We start from the raw sequence: 22,760 nt of genomic DNA on the forward strand, positions 1-22,760 counted from the left end.
TAGAGAGTGGAAGTGCCACTGCACAAGCCCATTTTACATCTCTGCTGGCATCATGTCTGCTAACATATCACCTCAAGCAAGTTGCTGGGTTGGGCCCTGAGTTTAGAGACAGGGCAGGGTAATCTGTCTATGGTGGGAGGGTGCTGCAAAGGGAGCGATGAGTAATTGAGGCTATCTCTGCCATCCAGCACAATGCATTCTCTGACTTCACATTCCTTGAGGGCAGGGGCCATTTCTTATTTAACTTCTAATCCCCAACGCTCTACATGGTGCTTGGAATGTTTGCTGAACTAAAAATGAATGACCCTGCCATCCCCCGAGTGGCTGGAACCAGATCCAGTGACTCATTTTTTACTTCTTCTGCAGCCTCACGTTACACCTCAAGCGGTCATTAAGTCGTATTGATTGACTCTGTTTTATAAATATCTCTTAAATCATTCTTCTTTCCTGTCAAGACTCAACTTCCCTAACCCCTCCAGGAGGAAGTAGCCTCTTAGGTTTCCCCCAAGCACCTTGTGCATTTCTATTTTAGGGCACTCGTCTGGTTGTCTGTTTCACCTTAAAGGAGTTTGAAACTCTGGAGGGCAAAATCAGGATTCCAACTCATTTTTTTCTTGCAAAAGAAATAACAATGTGTATTTTAAAATAGGTAATACATACACAAGATACAAAATTGCAAAGGCATGAAAACTAAGGCCTGCTTCCCATCCTCAAGCCTTCAAGTACTGAGAGGAAATCGTTATATTCCTGTCCCTTCTTTATCCTGCCTGTGAGTCTTGACTATACCAACTTACATACATATATTCTTTCTTCTTTCTACACGCTATTCTGCTTCCTAAATTTAACCTATTTTGGAAATGATATCTATACATGTAGAGCAGCCTTCATCTATTTAATGACTTCATATCACATGTGGATGTGACTTCCTTTATCATATCTGTAGAATTAATTACTACTCCTTGCTATGAGCAATAATAAAAGTCATCTATTTCTACTGCTCTCCTGCTCCTCCTCCTCTTCACCATCCACAATTTTAGCTGCTTACAGTATTTATTTAATGTTTATGTTCGTAGCTTTAACTGTATCTTCACTTCCATTACGTGCTTTATTTGGTCTATAATATCATCTTTGACACCTACCTGTGAAGGTTATCAGTATACCTACACTACTTTCCACCTTCTCTCCTCTTTCCTTTCCTGAATCCAGCTTATATGATTCCTACATTTTCAGGGTTTGATTGACATTTGATTTAGTCTTAGTCTTATGATGAAACAAATTCACTGCTGGTCCATTTGCTCTGTCTCCTCCGTTCATAAGCTGGTTTGTAGACATTTGGCCTCTGATAATTTCTTGTTAAAGGGTTTATAGAATCTGTATTCCCTAATAATCGCATGTCAAGATACCTGTCTGTTCACTGTATATTTAAATGATTGTTTGGCTTCGTATAAAATTCTTGGTTTATCTTTTCTTTCCTTGAGGACTTTGTAGGTTTTGCTTCTACCATCTAAGGATGCTGTGAGGAAGTCTGAGGCCAGCCTGGCATTTTCCCCCTGAAAGGTGATTAATTTTTGTACCCACTTTCCCAAAGGATTCTTTCTTTATCCTTGAAGTAAAATCATCTTACTAGGATATTTTTGCATCAATGGTAATTTAATGATGAAAGATAGCATAACTTTTCAAGTGTTAATTTCAAAATTACTATGTTTGAAACATTTTCTTGGATTATATCTTTAAATATTTTATGTTCTATTATTTCATTTCTCTATTTTAGAGATGTTATATATGCATTAGATTGCCTTGTTTGGTCTTCCACATATCATTTTCTTTCTAATTCTTCTTTACTCTTTGTTCTTTTGTATTTTATTTTGCTCACTTTTCTTAATCCCATCTTCCATGTCTGCTACTGTGTTATTCAGCAAGATCTTTTTCTTTGTGCTTCTCATTGTGGCCTTCATTTTTGTGATTTTGTTGTTCTCTTCTATTCTTTCTCTTACCTTAACTCCTTCTTACGTCTTGTGACATCTTCTCTGAGATCTTGGTGAAATACATTTGCATTTCCCTCTTTCCAGCCCACAAAAAGGCAGCTTCAGGGCTGTTCCCACGGATCTCTCTCCTCTACTCAGCTGCACGGAGACTGCTTCCTAGAAATACAGTTCATCTGTGTGAATCTTCATCAGCCCTGACTCTTTGATAACAAGGTTGGCCCAGGAAAGCTCTCACTACCAGCTGATAATCCTCCTTCCTGTTGTTCAAGACAAAATCACATGTAAATTATATCTCAAAAAAAAACAACCCCCCAAGGGTGGGCCGTCTGCTTTGGAGAAATGTGCTGTCTCAGTCTTAGTAGTCACAGATCTACTGCTATGGGGTGTCTTCTCTCAGCATTTGTCCATATCATTATTTGATCTTCACTGAATGTGGCAGCCCTTAGTTAAGTATTTGTCATGGGTTATGGAGTGACATTTCTGTTTCTCATTTCCTTTTGTTTTAGCGTGATTTGCAAGAGGAAAGGGACATAGCATTTTCTTTATTAGATAATTTTAAAATGGGAAAACAACAGCAGTATTTTCAATCTTCTAACTCATTTTTCTTTTAATCCAAGGTCTAGTATGGTATATACTTAATAAACATTTGCTAAGAGAAAAAGAAGGAATGGAGGTGTATTAGTTTTCTATTGCTGCTATAACAAATTACTTATAAATTCAGTGGCTTAAAGCAACAAAAATTTATTATCTCACAGCTCTGTAGGTTGGAACTCTGAAATGGGTCTCACTGGGCTAAAATCAAGTTACCAGCAGGGCTGTGTTCCTCTCTGGAGGCGCCAGGGGAGAATCCATTCCCTTCTCTATTCTGACTTCTGGAGGCGACCCACGTATCTTGGCTCAGGGCCTCTTTCCTCCATCTTCAAAGCCAGCAACACAGGGCCAAGCACTTTTCACATGGCATCTCTCTGACCTCTTTTTCTTCCCCCACTTTCCCCTTTTGAGGAAATTTGTGATTGTATTGGGCCCATTTAGATACTCTAGGGTAATCTCCCATATCTCAAAATCCTTAATCACATCCATGAAGTCTCTTTTCTATTAAGGAAATAAATTAATAGGTTCTGGGGGTTAAGACATGGACATCTTTTTGGGGGGATGGCATTATTCTGTCTACTACAGAGGGAGAAAAGAAGTGAAGGAGAAGATAAGCTAGCTGTAAGCAAAAGTCAGCAAATTTAATTCTATCCTTTCATAGTGAAGTTCTATTTTATATTAATAAGGGCTTTAAGTTTTCACGGTGCTCAAGCACCTAGGCTATCTGTGAGGTAAGTGAAAATTTTGTGATTGCGGAGTGAGGTTGAAAACGATATTGTGGCTCATATAAACAGGTAGATGTCTTGATTAATCTTGTTTTTAGAAAAAATAAAATATATGATTTAAAATACATTATTTGAAAAGTCTGTTAAATCATTTCCTAAATGTACTGGTTGCCAATAGTAAATAGTATAAGAGGTCAAATATAAATATAAAATTAAATATAAATATAAAATGGTATATACAGTTTAAATATAAATTAAACTATATCAGATAGTATTTAGAAAGGCAGATAGATGTACAAACGATAAACATAAACTTTTTTTTTTTAGTGGTTAGTAAGAGTTTATTGTGTACAGAACAGTCCTTGAACTGGGAATTTTCAAACCCAAAACTGATAGGAAGCTCAGAAACATGTCGTTAGAGGATGACTTATAAAGTGAAAATAAGGAGCTTATTTAACCTTTACAATGATTGGTCATTACAATGGGGATTTCCAGATAGCAGGATTGGTTAAAAGTGATTATCTTATACCATTTTAGGAAGATGACTTAAGTTTCTTTTATGATTATCAGAAGCATTTACAAGAAATAACCTAAGTTAAGTTTTGCTGGTAAACACTAGACATTGAGAATAAATGAGGAAATATTTCAAATTTGTGATGATGAAAAGAGGCATTTCTAAACTTATCTTTTGAAATCTGAATTTATCATGGGAAATAAGATGAAACGTATGGAAAACTTTTGACGCAGAGAGAAAGTACAAAAAAATATTAACAGAAGTGACATTCAGAAATTATGCAAATGAAAACATTTAGGATCTAGTTGTAAAATGTATTTCAAGAAGTGAACTACTGATTCCAACTTGGATTAACTCTCTGACACCTTAATGAAATAAATTCATTATTTTAAAAAAGTGAATGAAGGGACCATCGGTGGCCTGAAGGTTAAGTTCAGCGCTCTGCTTTGGCGGCCTGAGGTTTGCCCCTTCTCATCCCAGGTGCGGACCTGTGCACTGTGTATTAAGCCAAGCTGTGGCAGATGACCTACGTATAAAATAGAGGAAGATGGGTACTAATGTTAGCTCAGGGCCAATCTTCCTCAAAAAAAGAAAAAAGAGAGAGAACGAAGAATTGTTCTGAGAACCACCATGTAAATTACTGAAAATCCCAAGGCAAACCATTTCTTTGAAACTGCTTACAGTGTGAGGAAAAGGTTTTTATTTTTGTTGGATTCCTATTGGAAATGTGAATACCTCCTATGCTGCTTCTTAAGGTGGCCTACTGCTCCCAGCCCCAAAATGCAAATGCAGAAGCTTGGAAGTAGCATCTGGGACAGATGGCACCTGCTGCCCACTGGTCCCCACTATTTTTATAATATTTTATAATACCACACTGATGTTTTTCCAAGGAAGCATGACTCTAGTCTCATCTGCCTAATGGCCTGAACAGCTTTGGGCACATTTTTCTTTTGCCTGCTTTAATGTCATTTCCAAGAGGGCATAGCAACACTTTTCCAGTGAGCCAGACCCAACTGATTATGGATATTAAGGCTGGGTTAATTCAGCCTTTGGGCTAAATTTAGAAAAATAAGAATAAATGGAAGCAGAAATGAGTTAAGTAGAATTAAACGTAGGTACAAATGACCAACTCACTAGTGCAACGGAGGGTTCCAGCTGCAGTCTTGATGAATTTAGCTAATGACCATCAAGGTGACTTCTCTCACTGCAGTTTCTCCACAATTTTGTTGATATCGGGAAAAATATTGTTTTTTTATTAGGTGCCCAGACTGATGTTGAGCTCTATGGGGGCTGTACAGAGCATGCCTCAACAAGGTTTTATCCTCAAGAGAGCTTTTGTTTACATACAGCATTATTTGATTTGTTTTTCTTCTTGTAATCTGCTGCAGAAGATTGCAATGGTTTTTTCCATTTACATAATCCCGCCTGCCCATTCACATTCTTCAGGTCTTTTTTCTTTCACATAACCAGAGGCTGCTTCCTGGTGGTTCTAGAGATAGGCTCACCTGGGCCTCTTTCTATCAGGATGAACTGAACCTCAGTTTACTCATCTGTAAAAGGGAGATAATGAACTCACCTTACTCCTTGGGTTAGGTTGAGGATTAAGTAAGATAGTGCTATATTAAGGGTTCTCCAGAGAAACAGAACCAATAGGATATATACACATATATCTCAAGAGAGTTAGCATAAGGAATTGACTCACATGATTACAGAGACTGAGGAGTTCCAAGAGCTGCAGTCTCCTGGAGACCCGGGTCAGCCAATGTGTAGTCCCAGTCTGAGTCCAAAGGCCTGAGAACCAGGAGAGCTGATGGTGTGAGTTCCAGTCTGAATGCCAGCAGACTTAAGATCCAAGATGGTGTTTCAGTGTGAGTCTAAAGGCCAGAAAAGACCCAGCCCAGGCAATCAGGCAAGAGGATTTCCCTCTTACTCAGTCTTTTTGTCCTATTCAGGTCTTTAACTGGTTGGATGAGGCCCATCCATATTAGGCAGGACAATTTGCTTTATTCAGTCTATCAGTTTAAATGTTAATCTCATCCAGAAACATCCAGAATAATGTTTGGCCAAATGTCTGGGCACCCCATGGGTCAGTCAAGTTGACATATAAAATTAGCCATCATAAGAGCTTAGCATACTACCTGGCACCTATAAAAATTCCATGAATGCTAACTCAGGAGCTTTTTGACTACTTCTAGTTCTCATAACCTTTTGCTTCCTCTAAACTTCTATAAAATTTTCGTGGTAGTTCTAAAAAGCAATGACTATATAGCACATATAGCACTATAATGCATTTTATTGATTATGTTCATTTTTCCACGCAGATATATTGGGGAGAGAAAAAAAAAGAAATCATTGGCATCTTCAGTTGCTGAATTAGTAAGCAGAGCTGTGGCTTTTCCTTCCCTGTTCATGAGAGGAAAAGAGGAGTTCTTGTCCCAAATCAAGCCAGGGAAAGGAAGATGCACTGAACAAACCATTCCCAAAGACTTGGGTTTGCCCATTAGAAGGGAAGATTGGCATCTCATTGGGCACCCAGTTGGGCATCTGGGCTACAAAACCTGTAGCCTCACTCTGTGCTATTACAGCTAAGTGGGCTTGGGGTGGAGGTTCTTGGGAGGATCTTGAGATGTAGCCCCAGAGTCTGGGAGGACTGAATGAATATTAAGCGTGTTGCCCCTCACATGGAGATAGAGAACAATGGTAAGAACTTGGATGACGGGAAGGGAGCTAAATAAGAAGGGACTGTGGTGTAGTACACTGGTAAGCAATCTGCACCATATGCCATTCTCTGAGACTCTTAGAGGGCACACAAAATGGCCTCAGCACTATCCATGGCTCTACATGAAGAAGCGTGAAGGAGAGAAAAGGAAGCCAACCAGTGGCCACTTCAAGCATTGCAATGCCCAACTGAGTGAGCAGCTGAGGACAAAGGGAGATTTGGCTGCTACTCTCCAAGGGGTCCTTATTGGGGCAGAGGCAGAAGGATGATGAATATCACCCAGGAAACAATGCACCTCCATCCTAGTGGAGACGGTCAGCAGCATACCCAGCCTGAGTAAGACTGGAGCACATCCCACCATCAAAAGAGCCAGGGATGTGTTCCATTTCTCCTGTTTCCTCATCTTCCCTATAAAATGAAGGCTTTGGAACCTAGAAGGAGGGGAAAGAAACATCAGCTCCCTAAAAATCTGCTTAATTTCCTTCCCTCCACTACAGGGTGCTAGTGTGGGAGGAGAAATAGAAGAGCTAATCATGCTGCTTCTCTCCCTTCAAGTCTCCAAGTCAGGAAATAAGAAGATGCTCTTTAAACTAGATTTAAATGAAAACCAATTTAAAATGGAGCTTTAAATTGGACTAGTGTGCATTATTTTAAATAACTGAATATAGCAAGAAATCATTAATGGCCACTCCTATCGAGTTTGCTCCTTCTGGGCACACAACAAGACCGCATTTCTTATCCCTCTACAAGTTACAAAAGGCAGTGTTTTAATTCTGGCCAATGAATTATGAGCAAAAGTGACAAGTGTTGTTTCAGATCTGAGAAAGGGAAAATCTTTGGGGACCCTCCAGTGTTTTCTTCCTCAGCTGTGGCCCCCTGAAATATACACGTTAGATTAAACAGTCATAAGATGTAAGCAGGCTGGATCTCTGAGTCACCTCTTGGAAAAGAGATACCCTGGAACTAAACTTTTGTTGGAGTCGCTGGTATTCCAGATTTATTTGCAACCCCAGGATAATCGATTCTGGCTAATGTAGAAATTGATATTGGAAATTGGGTACCACCATAACAAGAACTTAAAATATTTGATAGAGTCTTTTTGCTCAAGCAGTGGACATTAAGGTAAGATGTATCAGTCTGGAAAGAGTGATGCATGTAGGCAGGAGCAAAATATTTATTAAAATAGTCATCAAAGATAACTTGGGGGATATGTTAGATTTCTATTACTGCCGTAACAAATTGCCACAAATTTAGGCTTAAAACAACACAAACTTATTATTTCAAAGTTCTGTAGGTCAAAAATCCTACACAGATCTCACCAGGATATAATCAAGTTGCATTCCGTTTTGGAGGCCCTAGGGGACAATCCATTTCCTTGCTCAGCTGGGTTGTTGGCAGAATCCAGCTCCCTGCAGTTGTAGGACTGAGGTTTATATTTCCTTGCTGGCTGTGAATTAATTGTTGTTCCCAGTGTCTAGAGGTCCCCACTTCCTTGACTTCTCACCCCCGTCCCCAAAGCCAGCAATAGCATGTATGGTCCTCATGTTCAATCCCTCTGACTCACTCTTCTGCTGTCCTCTTTTACTTTTAAGAACTCACATGGTCAGATTGGGGTGACCTAGACAATGCAGGATTATTTCTCTAATTTAAGGTCCAGGTTTAACAACCTGATTCCATCTGTAATCTTGATTCCCCTTTGCCATGTAAAATAACCCGTACGGGTTTTCAGGATTAAGACATGGACATTTCGGAGTCATCTGTCGGCCTAACACATGAGGCATATGAACCTAAGGGACTTGAGCTCAAGGAGTAGAGACTGGAAAATAGAATCTTAGGAGTCAGTTGCTATTGGCTGCATTTGGCAAAGGTGTTACAAGAAAGAGATGAGCTCAGAAAACAACTGCCAATTTGCAAGTAGAAATGAGAGAAATTAGAAGGACGCCAGAAATTCAGGGTCATGAAGGTCTGGAAAAGCCCTCTGCTTCCAGTTCCCAAAGAAAAAGATCAGATCCCCAAAAATGACTTTATGCAAAAAAAAATACCAGGACAAACTTCCAATTGATTAAAGGACCTCAGGGCAAAGAGAAGACTAAGATATATCCGCACAGTGAAACTTTTCAGTTGGATAAAATGACTCAAGACAACAAGAAGAGGAAGTGGGGAACCTTCTTGCTGAAGCCCTGCACCCTCCAGCTGGGCCCCACCAGGTTGAAGATGAGGCATGGCACCGAGTCAGTGAAGTGAAATACGCGCAGGATTCAGAACCAAGAAAACCTCTACTGTGGTCATCAGTCAGACGGAACATAAGCCTGCTAGGTTTTTGAGAGAAATGTATTGCCAAGAAAACAGAAATCTTTGACTGTTTCAGATGTAATGCAACCTTTGAGCCCCTAAGGAGAATCTTTTCCCGTATGCCAATCTCAAATGTGGCTGAAAAGGATGATGGAACAGGAAGGAGCTCCAGTGGTCAGAGCCCATGGCCACAGATCCCATGGGCAGGTTCCTACTCAAGGAGCATTCTCCACCCAGGGCAGGGCTGGCACTAGGATGAGGCAACCAAGGCACTTGCCTCAGACACCAAATTTAGAGAGCTGCCAAAAAACTCAGTAATCAGGATGGTTAATGTTTTAAAACATTTGAAAGTAATAAAATTAATATTTTACTGTTAAAATTTAATATTTAAATTTTTTAATTTAAAATAGTTTCTTTAAAAATGTTTTTTAAGGGGCTGGCCCCGTGGCCGAGTGGTTAAGTTCGCGTGCTCCGCTGCAGGCGGACCAGTGTTTCGTTGGTTCGAATCCTGGGCGCGGACATGGCACTGCTCATCAAACCACGCTGAGGCAGCGTCCCCCATGCCACAACTAGAAGGACCCACAACAAAGAATATACAACTATGTACTGGGGGGCTTTGGGAAGAAAAAGGAAAAAAATAAAATCTGGAAAAAAAAGTTTTTAAAAATAAAAATTGATGCAAAGAAACCCATGATAAATAAAACATTGAAATTTTAAATTAAGACAGAATCGTTGGGGGCCAGCACAGGGGCCAAGTGGTTAAGTTCGACTGCTACACTTCGGTGGCCCAGGGTTTCACTGGTTCAGATCCTGGGTGTACACCTAGCACCACTCATCAAGCCATGCTGAAGCAGCATCCCACATAGCAGAGCCAGAAGGACCTACAACTAGAATATACAACTGTGTACTGGGGGGCTTTCAGGAGAAGAAGCAAAAAACAGAAGACTGGCAACAGATGTTAGCTCAAGTGCCAATCTTTAAAAAAAAAAGAAAAAGACAGAATCCATGGACTAGGATTAGGTTGAGACGAGTGAAGCACTTGATCTCAGAGTCGTGCACGTGCAAATCTCTCTTCCTATTGGAAGCCATCTGTTGAGATGATGGAGCCACAATATGGAAGCAGATAGATTCCTGAGTCATCCCTCGGACATCCATCTACTGTCCTGGAGAGCCACCAGATTCTCAACAGAATGTGCATGAGAGAAGGTTACACCTTTGATGTGCTAAACTACTGAGATTGTAAGATTAATTTGTCACCTTAGCCTAACCAAGCCTATCCCAACTAATGGGAAAGTGGCCAGTAAGTTTTAGAATATTTCCAGGATACCATCAGGAGTAGTGGGAACAAATCAGCCCAGAATATTTGAAGTTGCAGCTGGAAATAATGGAAATCATTTCTTGTTTGTACTTCTATTTGAGACTGTTCAGTTACGTGTATGCATTTTTAAGACACTCGGAGGAAAACTTTATAAAAATGAAATTTTCGATTTGTTACATAATGTTTAAGAAATACAATGGTACTGAAGAAAAAATGGAATCTACAAAAAGATACCCTTACCTTGTGAACCTCAGGACTCAAAGAGTGTAAAGTTTCTTTGTGAATAAATCAGACAAAATATTGCCAAATATCAGCCTTTTAATTAGTTATGAAGTGAACTATCTCTCTTCAAGAACCTTAGTTTGAGCAAGGTGATGGTCAGTGGGGCCCAACATCTTATTTTATGTTGAGATGATGGAGAAGCAAGCAGAGAAAGGCTTATTTTTCATTTCTCATCACTTTTCATTTTATAGGTAATTGTCATGTGCAATTCAATAATTAGTTATTAACCTCAGTGTGAAATTAACCCCTATCATCATCACCGAATTTCAATCCATAGGTGTAACTCACTTTACTCAGTGATATATTCCTGATTTGTAATAAAATGTGAATTTTTTTGTCAAATCATATTTATTTATGTTGTAGAGCTGTTTTATCTGCCATAATGTATCTTTAAGTGGTAGCATCTTTCAAGCTAATAAATTTCTCTGACCCCTGGTTAATCTGCTAAGGAATTAAGGCTCTAAAAAAAACATTCAAAAATACTAGGATTGTTCATCTTTAATCATTATGTAGTGGAATCACTGGTCACTGTTGGTTTATTAATTATTGTTACTATTATTTTCAGTTTTCATTTTGGTATACCCACAACCTTCTTAAGAACCTTCTAAGTACTCTTGGAATCCCAAGAACAGAAAAATTGGGGACAGTCCCAAACTATTTGGGCAGCTACTCATGCAACTATCCAAAGCAGGCCCTTTTCATAAATTTATGCCTCTGAATTCAAAAGGGAAAAAGCCTCAGTAAAGGGTTGGTTTCTCTTACATACACTTTACCAACAGTTTGTAGCCTCGAAAGATCTGCAACCTAGAAGGCCTCAGGAAAAAAAAAGCTATGATCTCAAAAAAAGGACACCACAGACAACTTACAGAAGAAATAAACATTAGGCCTCGCTCGTGGTAATTAAATAAATCTTCCACTCATTGAATCGGCAAGACATTCTTAAATGACCATACTTAAAGCATACTTAAACTCGGATGGTGGGAGTGTAAATATTCCTGAAAATAATGTGCAATAGTTGTATACTCTGTTACTCTAAGTTCACTTACAGTAGTGTTTTAAAAATAATAATTAGCCATAAGGACAGTGATTTATGTACTAAAATATGCATTTCATTGAATATTTCTGAAAAATAAAAAACTGAGGTCAATACAAGTGTCCAACAACAGAAGCAAGGTTTCATATATTTAGAGCAGCCCAGATTCTTTGAAAAAGTTGGGTTTTTGATGTCTCTGATCTGGGTTCACTTCCAAGCTATAAAACCTTGGGCAAAATAGTCTCTCTGAATACAAATATGTCATATGAAAAATGGGAACAATAATACCTAAGATTCATAGATATTCTTATAAAAAAACTATCTTCACTTTTGGTTTACTCTAAGCAGACGTACTTTTATATTCCAGCACTACACTGTCGAATATAGTAGTCACTAGCTACATATAGCTGTTTAGATTAAATTTATTAAAAGTAAATAAAATTTAAAATTTAGTGTGCTAGTCTCACGAGCCATGTTTCAAAACCTCAGTAGCCACATGTTGATGGTGGCTACCATATTGGATGGCATGGATATAGGGCATTTCATTATCTTAGAAGCTTCTTTCAGCTCACGCTATTATTCTAGAGCCTTATTATTTTTAAAATAGAAAAGCTCATCAAAAATACTAAGACAAAGATGGTAGTAAATAAGAATGCTTCTCATGCAGATAAAACGTGCATTCAGCACACATTTTTATGCATATACATTTGGACAATATACTTTGACTTCTAAAAATTATTCCTGGAATTTCACTTGGAAAAAATAGTATGTTCTATTAGGGTAGAAAAATGATTACAAGCACCAAGACATATGTGTGATTATGAAACTTTTATTGCTTGTTAGTCAAGTTTCTTCATTTACGTCAAGTTATAGAAGACATACTCATTTCTTGATATTTCCTTTTCTATTTTTAAAGATTGGCACCTGAGCTAACAACTGTTGCCAATCTTCTTTTTTTTTTTTCTGCTTTTTCTCCCCCAATCCCCCCAGTACATAGTTGTAGGTTTTAGTTGTGGGTCCTTCTAGTTGTGGCATGTGGGATACCGCCTCAGGTGGCCTGACGAGAGGTGCCATGTCCGTGCCCAGGATCCGAACCAACGAAACCCTGGGCCACCGAAGCAGAGCTTGCAAACTTAATCACTTGGCCACTGGTCCAGCTCCCAATATTTCCATTTTTCAGTGAGTTCTTTAAGAAGTTATTGTTAAATTACTCATAATCAACTTAGCTTAAAATATTTCACTAAGTTCTTATTGGATGTGTTGCCTTGCTCGAACAATCTATGAATTTGGTTCCCCAATTAACATAGAATTTTCATGTCGCCTCAGTGAATAGAATAGATCCAATGGAAAAGTTTTTTAAGTGATAAGGACATTTAGCATGTACTATATTTGGATGCCTTCTTCCATGTAATTGACACAGACCATGTTGGGGTTTTTTTTCTATGAAGTATCTTCCCCTCAAATATCTAAAATATCCTTAGGCCTAAGAGAGTACCACAATAATTCTATCATTGATTATTTCATTTTACTTTTCTTATGCATCTATCAGATTACAATTTTACTTTTATAACTTTTATAGAGTTTAATAAATTTTTATGTTTACTTTAAAATTTTCAAAATAAACCAAAAACAACAACAAAAGTCTCAATTCTAAAAGTTTCAGAGTAAAGATTCATCTGTAGAGGATTCCCAAATTGTCCTCTCTTGAGCGCAGAGAACCTCTCTTTTCCGCTCCTCCCGATCTGCTTCTGGGGTAGGGCGTGAGTGTTCGTGGAGCATTTCTTTCTTTTTCTTTTTTTGGCTAATATCATTATTATTTTCATTACTTATTTTTCCAGTTCACCCAAATAGTTCTCTGGTGGTAGGCAGAATACAACACATGTAGACATGTACAAGTAAAATGAAATTTGGTTCTTTTGACACCAAGGCAGACCAAGAGCATTTCTTAACCTACAAATTTTATACAGTCAAAGGAGCCCTGAGATCCACACTTAAGCACTGTTTGGGTTTACTCCCAGACACATGCCTGGACTGTCTTCCCTTCCCTTTGCCCACTGGCATCTTGCCCATCCTTACACGTCTACATCCATCTCCAGGTCTTCCATGTAGCCAGAGACACTGGGAGTTTGGTTTTACGGAGAGACTTACCTGGGTTTGAATCAGCTCAGGCTCTTTCTACTCTGAGGACCTGGAAAAAAACTTAAATTCTTGGTTCCTCATTTACTCCTCTGTAGGGAGATAATGAAAACACCTTGTTTGTGGATTGTTTTGAGGAATAAATGAGAAATAAAGTGCTCAGCATGGTTCCTGGCACCTAAAACAACTCAATCTTAGCTGTAAAGCCTTTCTTCACTCATTTCCACCAGGCTACCATCTTGCTACTGATTTGGCTTCCCAATGACCCTGATCCTAGGAAGCAGGTGTGCTGACATATTAAACTGTTGTGCTCACTAGAAAGGTCTACCTCTCATCATACTCTTGTGAGTTTGAGAGCTATGAGTCAGTCCTTTGAGGCGGATCTATTGCATTCACCAGCAAAACTCAGTTTCTGAAAATGCACACTTAGAACTGGCCCCCGAAATGAAATGACCAAATAAGACACACTGTACTGCCAAACACAGAGATCAGCCTCCCTAAAGAAACACACTCTCTCGAGTTGCTTTGGCTACAGCCAACACAATAGCCATACAGTTCAGTGATTCAATTATATCCATCATCCTGGATGCTCAGCATCTTTCATATGCTGACTGATTTTCTTCATAAGGACACATCCATATTTACCATTAATTCTTTCGCTTTAAAAATGTTTTATATCATTCCATCACAGAAATAACCCGGTAGGAGTTAAATCTCAAACTGAGCAAAGCAACACAAAAAACTTTACCCATCAAGGTTAAAAAGAGGTACCTGGAACCGTTATCCACACTAAATGCCCCAGACAAAGCTTTGAACTAAATTTACCCTCTTGTATCCTTTCCCTGTTTCTATAACCATCTTTCTGACCTTCTCCCCTACCCCCAAGAAAGATTGCTTTAAGGGGAAAAGAATCCAATAACCTTGTTCACATTAAGATGTAAATTAGCAATTCCCTGCAAGGCTTAATAGGGTCTCTCTCATGGGGAATTTATATTTTAATGTGAACCAAAGGACCACATCTATAAGATATAATTTCAGGGAGCAGAAAGTTAAGTAGAGAAGGTCACTCAAGGAGGCTGTAGACACTTCTCGAACCTACGTATGTGTTAGATTCTGAGCAATGGAGCACAGCAAGTTCTGTGAGGAACAACCAGAAGCTGAGGACCAGGCAGAATGTTGTGGATGCTCCTGAGTGAGCCAGGGAAAAGCAGGAGGTGGAACATGGAATGGGAGGGCTCAGTGACAGGCAGAAGTCAGCGATCCATCTCCTCAAGGGGTCTGTATAGGAGAGGTCCAGCAAGGCAAAGCCAGGGGGGCTCTCTCTGGCAGACGGGGGGGGGGGGGGGGGGGGGGAGGGGGAATCTGGCCACAGGAAATATGCAGACAGCCACACAAGGTGTCAGCAGTGCCAAGAAGCATGGACTCCACTGGGGGTTTGGGGTTTAGAGCAGGCTCAGCTTTTCAGAGGACCAGGATGAGAAATTCTGAAGTTGAGTCCAAAAGGCATGGGGATACCAGCCAGGAAACCAGAGTCAGGAGTCACCACTGTCCTTGTGCCACCTGGAACCTTAGTAGTACCTCCTTCCAGTTCTTAGTTCCAGAGCTCACTCGAAAGGAGGTAGTATCCAGCCCAAACGGTTTAGAACAAATGGGCCATAGCTTTGATCCTAACAGACATTTACCATCTCCTTTGTCACACTCCAGGCCTCGCTTCTTCTCCAGGACTGACCTCCACTCACTTCTCAACTCTGGATTTTTTCCAGTGTGTGGTTTTGGAGCATCTTGTTGCTCTTCTGACTGACCTTCCTGTACTTTGCATCTTTGGTTCTTGTTGTTCCAGTCTCCCATTCCTGTTTCTCACTGGCTGACTTCCTCTATTCTCCACATCTGGCTCTAGTTCCAGCTTCTCAGACTCACTTCCTTTGAAGTAATTTATGTTCCATACAGAGTAATCAAGAGATGCCTCTAATAGTATCCAAACCATTTTCTTCCTCTGGAGCCAGCCTTAGCCTACTTCATCTCAATTGCCATTAATGAGAGACCTGAAGAAACTTGCCGTAGGAAAAGCCTGCCCCATGCATGCCAGTTAAAGGATGTGAAGAAGAGGTCTGTCTAGCAGCCTGAGCCTTTCACCTCTTAGAAGATAATCAGCCGCTGCAGAGCCCAGAATCTGCTGGTCCCGTCAGCCCTTCCACTGTTTCAGGGTCTGCTCCAGAGGTGTGGATCTCCTTGGACCATGCAACAAATTTGGGGAAGACATTTAGATTCTATTTGCTTGGGGTTTTTCCTGGCTGTATTAGTTTTTTCTTCACTGCAATAATGCTGCACCATAAACAGTCTCCAAATCTCAGTGACTTAGAGGAACAAAGATTTTTGCACTCAGATTCTGCTCCTGGAACTTACTGGACCAGCTCTGCTTCAGACTGTGGGATAGGTTTAGAACTGCTCCACATGTCTCTCATTCTAGGACCCAGGCTGAAGGAATGGAGACTACTTGGGGCATGTTCTTCTCCGGGCAAATGACAGGAGTACAAGACAGCAAGCCAGACTATATGAGCATAGTCAAAACCTTTGAACAGACATGGTATAGATTATATCTGCTAACATTCCGTTGGCTAAAGCAAGATATATGGTCAAGTCCAAAGTAAGGAAAGTGTTGAGTAGTATTCCCCGCCCGTAGAGAACCATGGCATGCCCCAGAGCAAAGAGAGAATTGTGGAAAAACCCTACAACCTGTAACAGTGGCCTCACGATGATAATAACAATAAAATAACAGGAGGAAGAGGAGCAGGAAGATGAAGAAGAGAAGGATATACCCTTTGTTGAGAGCTTTCTTTGGGCTAGCCAATGGACTAAGCCCCCTGCACGCATTCTCTCATCCATTCTATTGACAAATCTCAAAAGAAAATGTCTTTTTGTCCTTAATTTGTTGGATGAGGAAGCTTAGGAACAGAGAGGTCAAGTCAACAAGTAACAACAGCAACAAAAATAACGATGAGCTCATACTTATTGAGAATTACATCAATTTTGAATCTTTTCTGGTACAACTAATAGAAAATTGAACAGAAATCACTTCAATGAAGTCATTAATTACTTACTGTGCAAGAAGTCCAGAGGCAAGGGATTCTAGGTTTGGTTAGCTCAGTGGTTCATTAGTATCCCCAAAGATCCAGGGGCGTCTTTGTTTCTGTCTATCATCCTCAGCATGTTGATATTGTTCACTGCTTGGTACCAAGATGGCTGCAGCAATTCCAGCCTTCACATGTAGATGATAACTTCCAAAACCTCCCTGGTTTGTATGCCATTGTTAAAATCCCCACTTCCCCTCATGTTCCATTGGCCAGAATTACATGACATTCCTATGCCTAAATCAATCACTTGACAGGAGGTAAATGACTCAGATTGACTTAGACAAATTGTGATTCCCCTTCTTGGGCTTAGGAGAATCCTGGTCTTCTAATGGACAGGTCCTCTGAGACAGGGTAATAAATTGGGATTCTGTGAATGAGGGAGAAAGGCTGTTGAATAGGCACCCAAAATGTCAGTCACCATCTCTTATTTTGTGTCAGCCACTGTGCTGAGCATCTTGCCTATATCAACTCATCAAATACTCTCAATGACTCTGTGATCTGTAAGCTGGTATTAGCCTCAAATTTTAGCTTTCATTCTGAAAGTTGAATTAAATTCTCCGAGATCACTCAACTAATCAATGGCAGAGCCAAAATTTAAACCCTGGATCAAAATTAGCTTCCAAAGCCAGAGATCCTTTTTTTGTTTGTGACCAATGATTTCCATTAAAAATTTTTTCCCCAGATATATTTTTGATTTATTTAATTAACTAATTTATTTGTGAGGAAGATTTGCCCTGAGCTAACATCTACACCAGTCTTCCTCTACTCTGTATGTGGGATGCCTCCACAGCATGGCTGACGAACGGAATAGGTCCACACCCAGGAGCTGAACCCACAAACCCTTGTCTGCCATAGTGGAGCATGCAGAACTTTAACCACTCGGCCACTGGGCCAGCCCCTCACTAGATTTATTGAGAAAGAATTGACATATAACATTGCGTAAGTTTAAGTACAACGTCACGATTTGATACACTTATATACTGCAAAATGATTACTACAGTAGGGTTAGCTAATACCTCCATCACCTCGCATAATTACCATTTCTTTTTTGTGGTGAGAACATTTAAGATCTACTCTCTTAGCAACTTTCAAGTATACAATACAGTATTGTTAACTGTAGTCACCATGCTGTACATTAGAACCCTGAACTTATTCATCTTATAGCTGAAAGTTTGTATTCCTTGACCAACTTCTCTCTATTTCCCCCATCCTCCAGCCCCTGGCAACTGCTTTTCTACTCTCTGTTTCTATGAGTTTGACTTTTTTTTTTTTTTTAAAGATTTTATTTTTTTCCTTTTTCTCCCCAAAGCCCCCCGGTACATAGTTGTGTATTCTTCGCTGTGGGTTCTTCTAGTTGTGGCATGTGGGACGCTGCCTCAGCGTGGTCTGATGAGCAGTGCCATGTCCGCGCCCAGGATTCGAACCAACGAAACACTGGGCCGCCTGCAGCAGAGCGCGTGAACTTAACCACTCGGCCACGGGGCCAGCCCTAGTTTGACTTTTTTTTAAAAAAGATTCTACATATAATTGATACCATGCTGTATTTGTTTTTCTCTCTCTGGCCTGTTTCACTTACCTTAATGCCTTCAAGATCCATCCACATTGTCACAAATGGCAGGATTTCCTTCTTTCTCATGGCTAAATAATATTACATTGTTTATGTACACCACATCTTCTTTATCCATTCATCTATTGAAGGACACTTAGGTTGTTTCCATATCATGGCTATTGTGAATAATACTGCAATGAACATTGGAGTGCAGATATCTCTTTGAAATCTTGTTTTCATTTCCTTCTGATATATACCCAGAAATGGGATTGCTGGATCATAAGGAAGTTCTATTTTTAATTTTTTGAGAGACCTCTGTGCTGTTTTCCATAATGCCTGTACCAATTTACATTCTTTCCAATGGTGCCCAGGAGTTCCCATTTCTCCACATCCTTGCCTTGCTATCTCTGGCCTTTCTCATAATAGCCATTAAACAGGTGTGAGGTGATATTGTGCTTTTGATTTGCTTTTTCCTGATGATTAGTGATGTTGAGCAACTTTTCATGTACCTGTTGGCCATTTGTATATCTTCTTTTGAAAAATGTCTATTCAGTTCCCCTGCCTATTATTTATTTATTTATTTATTTTTTAAAGATTTTATTTTTTCCTTTTTCTCCCCAAAGCCCCCTGGTACATAGCTGTATATTCTTCGTTGTGGGTCCTTCTAGTTGTGGCATGTGGGACGCCGCCCCAGCGTGGCCCGACAAGCAGTGCCATGTCCACGCCCAGGATTCGAACCAACGAAACACTGGGCTGCCTGCAGCAGAGCACGTGAACCCAATCCCTCGGCCACGGGGCCAGCTCCCCTGCCTATTTTTTAAATTGGATTGTTTCTTTTATTGTTACTGAGTTGTAAGAGTTCTTTACATATTTTGGGTATCAACCCCTTATCCAATATATGGTTTACAAATATTTTCTCCCATTCCATAGATTGCCTTTTCATTCTGTTGATGGTTTCTTTGGTTGTTCAGAAACTTTTTAGTTTGATGTTGATTTTTGCTTTGGTTGCTTGTACTTTTAGTGTCATATCCAAAAAATCATTGCCAAGACCAATGTCAAGGAGCTTCTAGCAGTTTTATGGTTTCAGGTCTTATGTTTAAGTCTTTAATCTACTTTGAGTTAATTTTTGTGAGTGGCATAAGATAGGGGTCCAATTTCATTCTTCTGTATGTGGTCATCTAGTTTCCCTAATACACTTTATTGAAGAGACTATCTTTTCCCCATTGAGTATTCTTGGCTCCCTTGTCAAATGTTAGTTGACCATATACGTGAAGTTTTATTTCTTGGCTCTCAGTTATGTTTCACTGGCCTCTGTGTCTATTTTTATGCAAGTACCCCATTGTTTTGATTACTATAGCTTTGTATATAGTTTGAAATCAGGAGGTGTGATGCCTCCAGCTTTATTCTTCTTTCTCAGTATTATTTCAGTTATTCAGGGTCTTTTGTGGTTCCATACAAATTTTAGAATTGTTTGCTCTATTTCTGTGAAAAATTCCATTGAAATTTTGATAAGGATTGAGTCGAATCCGTGGATGGCTTTTGGTAGTATGGACATTTAACAATATTGATTCTTCTGATCTGTGAACATGGATATCTTTCCATTTGTTTGTGCCTTCTTCAATTTGTTTCCTCAAAGTCTTATAGTCTTCATAGTACAGATCTTTTACTTCCTTGGTTAAATTTATCCCTAAGTATTTTATTGTTTTTGATGCTATTGTGAATGAGAGAGTTTTCTTTATTTCTTTTTCAGATGTTTCATTGTTAGTGTATAGAAACACAATTGATTTCCATATGTTGATTTTATATTGTGCAACTTTACTGAATTCAGTCATTAGTTTCAACGGTTTTTTGGTTGGGTCTTTAAGATTTTCTATATATAAAATCATATCATCTGCTAATAACAATTTTACTTACTCCTATCTGATTTGGATGCCTTTTATTTCTTCATCTTGCCTAATTGCTCTGGCTAGGACTTCCAGAACTATGTTGAATAAAAGTGATGAGAGTCATCACCCTTGTCTTATTCCTGATCTTGGATGAAAAGATTTTAACCTTCCACTGTTGAGTATGATTTTAGCTGTAGGTTTGTCATATATGGCCTTTATTATGTTGAGATATGTTCCTTCTATATACAGTTTGTTGAGCATTTTTTATCATAAATGGATGTTGAATTTTGTCAAATGCTTTTTCTGCATCTATTGAGATGATTGTATGATTTTTAGCTTCGTGAACTTGGACGTCTAAGTCTCTCCTCAGGTTTACGAAGTTCTCAGTTATTATTTCTTTTAATAAACTTTCATCCCCTCTTCCTCACTTCTCCTTCTGGAACTTCAATGATTCTGACATTTGTTCATTTGATGGGGTCCCATAGGTCATGTAGGCTTTTTTCACTCTTTTTATTCTTTATTCTTTGTTCTCCTTTGACTGGGTTATTTCAAAGTTCCTATCCTCTAGATTGTTGATTCTATCTTCTGTTTAGTCTACTCTACTGCTGATGCTCTCTACTAGATGTTTCATTTCATTCATAGTTTTCTTCAGCTCCAGAATTTCTCTTTGGTTCTTTGTTATGTTTTCTATGCCTTTGTCAAATTTCTCATTTGTTCATGTTTTCTTAATTTGGTTGAATTCTTTTTGTGTTTCCTTATAGCTCTTTGAGCTTCCTTAAAACAGTGATTTTTGAATTCCTTATCAGGTAAATCACAGATCCCCATGTCTTTGGGATAAGTCACTGAAAGATTATTGCGATCCTTTAATGGAGTCTGTTTCCCTGGTTTTTCATGTTTCTTGTAGTTTTGCATTGCTGTCTTCACATTTGAAATAGCAGTCACTTCCTCCAGACTTTATTAACTGCCTTCAACAGAGAAATATCTTCCATCAGCCCTGCTAGGGATTCTGAGGCTTTCCCACACCTTCTATGGATATGCCTGCTCCACACTTCTTGCTTCCTCTTGTGTCAGAATTCTTAAGCTTGCATGCCTTCTCTAGATCCTGCAATGCATTGGGCCAGGTGCTGACAGGCTCCTTTTGCTTTCCCAGTGGTAGCACTAAAACTCAAGTTTGTGGTCTCTTCCCGGCCCACATATTTGGACTGGCTTTCTGCATACACTCACTAGCCATCTTCCAAAGCTCACTCTTGCCACCATCATTGGAAGAGTACACAGGGAGCCTGCCACACGGTGGAGATGTATGTGGGTGAGGCTCCTGGAGCCCTGGGGTTGCCTGTGGGCCAGCTGGGGGAAACTCTGGGTAAGGTGATTTCAGAAGCTCATGGGTAGGCTTCTTGATGGAGTCTAAGATGCAGTTAGTAGTATCTGGGTCCCTTTAATGTCCTTCAAGAGCCCTACCTGCTGCTCTCCTAGCCATTCCTTGCCCCTAGTCACAGTTCAGTACTTTGGATGGGGCAAGAGAGAAATGGGCCTCTTTGGCAACATCTAACTTCCAGAAGCTGGGCACTCACTCACATGCTCTCACTCCCTCCATGGGAGACATCCCAGGCTGAGAAGGTCTCTTGCGGCCCTGAGCTGTGCCATCTGGGGATAGGAGTGATGTGGGTAGAGTCAGATCTTTCCTCTTACCCTCGTCAGTGAGTCCAAACTTGTGGTTTTTTGCTCCAATGGTGTACTGGAAATTCTTCACTGAAAATCTGGATTTCCACATGAGCTCTCTCATCTGTAGGTGACTGTCTGAGACAACGTTATTCAGGGCTCCCATTCCATGGCCAAGAGGGGCTGGAGCTGGTTCACGGACTGCTGCAGTGTCCACACCTGAGACCAAGATCTCTATGCCTATTACCGAATGCACAGATGAGGGAGATTCCTCCCTAGTCCCTTGGCGTATGGTGCTGGATCCCACAGCTCCCATAAAGGTACATTTGTCTGTGGAAGGTTGCTAAATTGTTGTTGTTGTGGGGCTGAGGGGCACACGATCGATGAACGTCTTATTCCACCGTGTCGCTGATGTCACTCCCTCTACCAATCATTTCTCCTAAAGTCAGAATTCTTAATGAAAATCTAGATATTCGTGTATCATGTTAGTTGTAAAATATATATATTTTCACATTTTAGTATCCCTGAAATCAGAATGCAGCTAACAGCCAACGACATGTTAAAGTCTCACGGCCAGCTTTGCTTTTCCGTTACAGGTACAATCAAAGCTGTGAATAAAACATTAGACATTCAGGTCAAGAAAGGGTTTCAAAAAGCGAGACCAAATTGCCCAGCCATGTATCCAGATACCAGCGCCCTGATTAATCACTCCTGGGAATACGTGGGAGAATTTCCAAGGACCCTCTTGGGCTTGTCTGTTGCCCTTGGTGGACAGGGCCTGGGAAATTTAGGACACAAGTCACAGTAATATACCGTAATGATACATTCTTCCTTTTATGAGTTCCTATCCTGGATGACACCCTCTCACGGATAGTTTGTACTTTGTACTATACCCTGAAAACCCATGGGGAAATAAGACAGGGAGCCGTGCCAGTGCCTG

The sequence above is a fragment of the Equus caballus genome, chromosome 22 (genome assembly GCF_041296265.1).
Source record: "Equus caballus isolate H_3958 breed thoroughbred chromosome 22, TB-T2T, whole genome shotgun sequence".
Classification (NCBI taxonomy): Eukaryota; Metazoa; Chordata; class Mammalia; order Perissodactyla; family Equidae; genus Equus; species Equus caballus.